Below are 6,742 nucleotides of genomic sequence, written 5' to 3'. Positions count from 1 at the left end.
CATTGAGCCATTATCCCAGCCCCTCGTTATTTTCATAACACATAAAAGTTAGAATTGAGAATAAAGCCTTCATTAACTTCCTGGTGTCCAATATTCATTCTTTTCTAGTCACCTTTATTTAACTAATCACCTACATGCTACTTCATGACCACACTACTCACTCATTATTCCACTATAATAAGAATTTAAGCTTAAGAAAAAATGTGTTTTTCAGATTCTGGGTTCCTATGTGTTTTTCTATTTATCTCTACTTATTTCTAGTTAACTAGTACCCTGGATATTCTCAGTTATCAGTAATATTAACTCCTTATTTCAACAAGAAATTAGAAGGTAGAATTAAGAATATGGTTTTCATCTTCCTAGATTTAAGTAATAACACTAGTTGTTTGTAGTTGACTTTTTCCCTAGGTTCTGTGACCTATCTAACATATTAACACATTACACTTAAAAAAAAAACTATGATGTCCGAGTTAAGAAGGATGCTTTTTCACTTCCTGGCTTACACTGGTCATTTTAGTTATTTCCAGTTTTCCCTAGTTATCTAGCTTTTATAAGGTTTCACTACTTATCTGTAGTTCTAAGGCAACATCCCAACAAGAAATACGAATATAGTATACAAGACTGTGCGTTCCAATTTCCAGACTTCAAATCAATGTTCTAATTATCTCTAGTTGTCTAATTAAATAAGTGTCACCAAGAATCTATCATATTAGATAATTATTATAATAAGAAACAGGAAATCAGTATAGTGAATTACGATTTTCAACTTTATGACTTCAAATATTTTTCTTAAGTATTCCAACAATAGACAAGAATACAGTGTTATTGAGAAGAATGGTTATTTAACTTACTAAATTCAACCACTTTTCTTTTGTGTCTTGTTTTCAACTCATTTTTTTCTGGATATTATCATTTATTCCTTGGTTACTTACTAATATACAAGGTGCCATTAGATATTTATGACACTAATTTGCTAGTTAAATCAGTAAAGAGAATTTTGAGTTGAAAAGAACATCTATCTCTGGTTATCTCTAGTTAATTAACTACAAAATATGATGATAATGGCATATAGCATATCAGGAAACATAATTGAGCATATCCTTGGTGTCAGGGTTAATATTCAGAGGACAGATACAAATCCCATCTTCCAAACTGGGTGACCATAAACAGGTTACCTAATGTCTCTGTGACTCTGTAACATGAAGGTAATAATACATCTATGCCTATGGGGTGGTAAGAGGGTTAAACATATTAATATAAACCAGTTACTTAGACCACGAAGTCTATGAAAAAATTTGAGTGATTCATGCCAATTTTTACTTGGATAAAGCTAAATTAGGTATGTAGTGTTTTCAAGTCTGCATCAATTTAACTAAAGACTTTAAAACTAACTTGGCTAGGGCTGGGGATGCAGCTCAAGCGTAGCGAGCTCGTCTGGCATGCATATGTCCAGGGTTCGATCCTCAGCACCACATACAAAGAAAGATGTTGTGTCCGCCGAAAACTAAAAAATAAATATTAAAATATTCTCTCTCTCTCTCTCTCTCTAAAAAAAAAAAAAAAAAAAAAACAAAAAAAACAAAACAAAACAAAAAAAACCTAATTTGGCTAGTGCCCAGACAGGCAACAGTCAACAAAAGGGCACATGATTGAAGTTTAGAAAGCACTGGAATAAATCATGGAAATCTCAGATGTGAGAGACCATAGGATTCAAACTTTGATAGATGTCCTACCTAGGCTTATGAAAACCATGATTAAAAGTGTTGTAGTTCTCTCTTATGACTTCAAATATTTGAAGTCACAGGCCAAAAATCATTGCAGGGTACCTAGCTCTGAGAGACAGAGCCCTCCCGAACCCAGCCTGATGAGGTTGGTTAAAGTTAGGGAGAGACTGTGGGGGTGAAATCACTCCACAGTTTTTTTTTTTTTTTCAGAATAAAGAAATCAATCATCCTATAGCTAGTTTCCTAATCATCCGCTGGAAACACGAAATATAAGAGATTTATTTCCATCTGTTAAGCCCAGGAGGCCAGTAAGTAGGGTCCACCTTACTTTTAGGGGCTTATAAAAATAGCTGGCTGGGGTTGTGGCTCAGTGGTAGGGCACCTGCCTTGCACGTGTGAGGCACTGGGTTCGATCCTCAGTACCACATAAAAATAAAAAAGATAGTGTGTCCATAAAAAATGGTTAATTTACCTTATAAAATGAGTACTGATGACAACCGTGGTTATGAAAGTAAAGATGGGGTAAATGATGTGCATTTTCAAGCATAGGGCCCATTGTTAGGAGCTATTCTCAATATTGGGGATATTAACATGACCAATGGTACTACAAAACACTTTTTGAAGGGAATCTGCTCCCCGTTTTGGGGGACCTTTATCAATAGGGAGCAAGAATTTAGAAAGACAGTTCTAGATCTAAAGGGAACAAAAGAAAAAAGAAGGGGGTGGAAGACCGGGAGGGGGAGAGAAGGATGAGGAGGGGGAGGGGGAGAGACGTAGAGCTGAAGGCGTGTACTACCCCAGGTCTACAGCGAAGGGAGCGAAGGCAGCCAGCGAAGCATAAATTAGCAGATACTGCATACTCCACAGTCGCGTCCAAAGGAAGAGCCAAGTGCAGCATAAGCATTCTTGGATGCACTGGGCAAGGTCCTGCACGCGGGCGTGTTGGGTTTCCTGCAGGTTGCATCTGAATCCTCTGAAAATCCAATCTGAAGCTTCCACTCCTCCGTACCCCCTGGAGAGCTTGGGGCACTAAGCTTTCTGTACATAATTGCAAAAATTTTGCAAGTAGCCTACTACCTATTCATTTAATCTTTAATTACTAGGCCGATTTAGGGATTTGGGGAGAAAACGGAACAGAACCAGAGTCCTAGGTGGGAGAGTGGTGCTTACAGACCTCAAGTGTCACAAGGCTCAAAGCCTTCGGTTCAGCGTGCTGGAGCTGCTAGGGGCTAGACGCGGGTTTTTCAGCTCTATCATGGCTTCTCTCGCTCTTGAGGAGCTTAGGATACCTTGCCATACGCCAGAGAGCCAGCATCGATGGCTGGGCTGAGAGATGTTCCAAACATTCCTCCAACGTCTCTGGAGGGTAGTGTGAGATCTCTCTCCTCCGCCCCTCCCCCTACACCAAATCCACTTGCTTTGGGATGAACTCTTGTACTAGACACGGGCAGTCTGGTACAGCCCCTTCTTCCAGACAGTCACCCCGCCCGGGTCACAAGTACTCTAAGTTGCAACTTTTAGTTCCCAATAACCATATAGGCACGCCCCCTATGCGCCCATCCCCCCAGTTTTGTGGCCACGCCCTAGCCCCATGTGCATCCCAGGAGGTCCAATCCACCAATCGCAGTGCGACTGGAGATTACCAGAATAGTAGTCGTCTCGCCAGTAGCGTGCAAACAAACGATCACCCAGACTAGGCACCGGAGACTTAGCAGTGGCACACAGCTTAATCGACGGCACTGACATCATGGACCCTCCGCAGGAGTGCAGCCTCGAGGACGCCAGCTACCAAAGCCTGGGAATAGGCGAGCTCACAGAGAAAGTTCAGGGTCAGTGCCTGGGCCGGGACTTACGCTTTGGCGAGAACTCTTAAAAAAGCAAAATCCGTCTGGGAGAGGCGAGTGATGGGACGCTGTTGCGCTGCCACCACCTCCGCTTCACTGGTGGTAGCCCAGGGCTTGAACACCGTGATCTCTCCCCGTCCCGCTCCCCGACTTCCCTCTTTTCCAGATAAGAAGCCGGCCAAGATATCGGTGATTGTAAAGGGTAGAGACGACCATGGGCAGAAGATAAGGTCCGAATCTGAGCAGGGAGCGACAGCAGAAGTCTGCTGTACTGGTGCGGGAGTTCTCGGCCCCGTGAACCAGAAGGGCGGCGGTGACGAGAAGCCCAGGCTGCAGCAGTTGAAGGAGCCGGGCCACGAGGCCGCAGAATGTTCACAGTCCGGAGATACCGACCAGAGCGACTTCTGCAACAAGTTCAGCCAATTGCAACTGCAGGAACTGGATCGCGTTTTCCAACGCACTCAATACCCCGACGTGTTCGCACGGTAAGCGGCTTGCTCTGGAGGTGCGTAGTTCTCCAGGGCAATACGAGAACATCACAGGGCACCTTTGGCTTTCTCCCAGTCTCCTTCCCTTCCCTCCGGAGCCGGAGCGGAAAGCTACCTAGGGGACTCAAAGCCAGAGTCTGCCCGCCAGGTTGGGGCGATACTTACTGGGAATCACGGTTCATATTTTCATGCCTATATAAATTCAATCAACTAGGGAAACTTTAGCAGAACTTTTTTTAAAATAATGTTTTAGATGTTAGGGCAAGGAGAGTGAAGATAATGTGATCATTGTAGAAACATTTCATTAGTTTTGATGTTTAAATGCTGAATTAAAATAATTACTATTAAATCTTGAAATTTTTAGCGCCCCCTTAAATTCTACAAAGAAAAATCCATTCCTAAAGCAACCCTGGAACTGGGACGATGGGAACATCGGCTAGGGCCCATGGAAGGATAGACATTTTGAAATAAGTAAGAAACGTACATCTGCATATTTTACTTCATTCATAAATCCAAATACTAAACATTTGATGTTTTCTCCCCTTCAGAAAGGAACTTGCAATACCCCTGAGTGTTACTGAAGGCAAAGCGGAGCCCAATAAATCTGAAAAGCCCAATTTGCCAGAGAAGCCATTCTAAAACCTGCATCAAGACTTCAGATACTTTTCTACTAGATATTCTCAAGCTGCTGCTGTTTTTGTTGCCTTTTCCGTGTTTGTGAAATGAGTTTTGAATGGGGGGTGGTTGGGGAGTGAGAAATGAAACAAGTAAACCTGAGCATATGGAAATTTCTTGGTACCAAAAAGAACATGACTTATTAATGGAAGAAATAAAAATGATAAAGAACCAAACGTTTATTCCATGTATGAATAAAATATAAATAAAGTTCAACTTCTAACAATGGTATTTATTTATTATTTATTTTTTGATACCGGGGATTGAACTCAGGGGGTGCTTTAACCACTGAGCCACGTTTCCAACTTTTTCTTTTATGCCCCCCCCCATTTTTAAAATTTTGGGACAGGGCCTCATTAAGTTGCTAGAGCCTCACTAAGTTGCTGAGGCTGGCTTTGAACTTGGGATCCTTCTGCCTCTGCCTCCCATTGCTGAGATTACAGGCACATGCCATTGCACCTGGCTCTAATAATGATTTGTTTTAGGAAATATTTCTATGTGGAGTCAGGTTAGGGCTCAGTCTGACCTGGGAAGTACGCAAATTAATACACCAAGGAGCTAGGGCATGAGAGAGTTCACTGTTAAATTGTTTAAAACTATTTAAATCATGTGTAGACTCTTGGCTAAATGAGTGACTTTATAAATGTTTAGGCAACAGGGTAAAGGAATAATGAATTCCCACACAGCACACTATATGAGTGGTTAATGAGCGGGGTAGTGTAAAAGTCTAAGCGCTTGGTTGTTCTGTTTTTATTCTTCAGTAAAGCAATGTAGATAGTGGAAGCCCTAAATTTTAGTTTTCTGGAGTGGTTTGATGTGTCAGCCAGAAAAAATTGATAAAATACATTGTGAAGGGAGGGGGCAAGGTTTAGCAAACTGGAAATTTGTGTAATATTGGAACCAAAAGAACAATCTAGAGCTGGGGTTGTGGCTCAGTGATAGAGTGCTTGCCTAGCATGTGTGAGGCACTGGGTTTGATTCACCACATATAAATAAATAAAATAAAGGTCCATTGACAACTAATAAAAATTAAAAAACAATCTAGAGTAAAGTTACACTGACCTAAGAAGGGCAAAAAGGTTAAAGACAAATTGCATACACTCAAATACATACCTTGAAGATATGGCACACATTTAAGTTTTTGAACAAATACTCTTGAGGAATTTCTGACATCCAACGGTATTTTTTACCTTTATTTTGTTTATTTAGTTTTTTTATGTGGTGCTGAGAGTTGAAAGCAGTGCCTCACTTGCGCTAGGCAGGTGCACTATCACTGAGTGACAACCCCAGCCCCTAAGGATATTTTAATTTTTTTTTTTAGTTGTCAGTGGACCTTTATTTTATCTATATGGGGTGCTGTGGATTGAACCCAGTGCCTCACACATGCTAGGCAAGCACTCCACCACTGAGCTACAGCCCCAGCCCCTGAGGGTATTTTTGATTGGACAATAAGAACGTTTGTATGTATTACATATAATTCCTTTGTCAGATATATGTTCTCCAGGTATTTTTCTCCTAGTCTCTACTATTTTATTTTCTTAATGCCTAATAAGGTTAAAGGGTTTTATTATTATTATTATTATTATTATTATTATTTAGTTGTAGTTGGACACAATACCTTTATTTTATTTATTTATTTTTATGTGGTGCTAAGGATAGAGCCCAGTGGCTCCCATGTGCCAGGCAAACATTCTGCCACTGAGCCACAACCCTAGCCCAAGGTTAAAGTTTTTAATTTTGAAAAAAAGGTATTGTGGGGGGCAGGCCAAAAAATGGCTTTAGTTAGGCTCCCTCACTGAGACTTCTGGTGGGCTGTTATGTTTTTGAGACTTCTGGTGGGTTATGTTATGTTTTTAGTGCATAGCCAGGGCTGGGAACTAGCTGTTATGGTTAGTCAAGGCCAGAAACGCCAGGATTCAGTATATGGATTCAAGGTCATAAACATTAAATTGGGAATATGTGCCGCCCCCCCAACATTATGTAACCTGTTGACAATGTGCCCTCTTTGTTT

This window comes from Spermophilus citellus, assembly GCF_964194105.1.
Source record: "Spermophilus citellus genome assembly, chromosome: X".
Taxonomy (NCBI): Eukaryota; Metazoa; Chordata; class Mammalia; order Rodentia; family Sciuridae; genus Spermophilus; species Spermophilus citellus.
Note: the sequence above shows the minus strand (reverse complement) of the source record.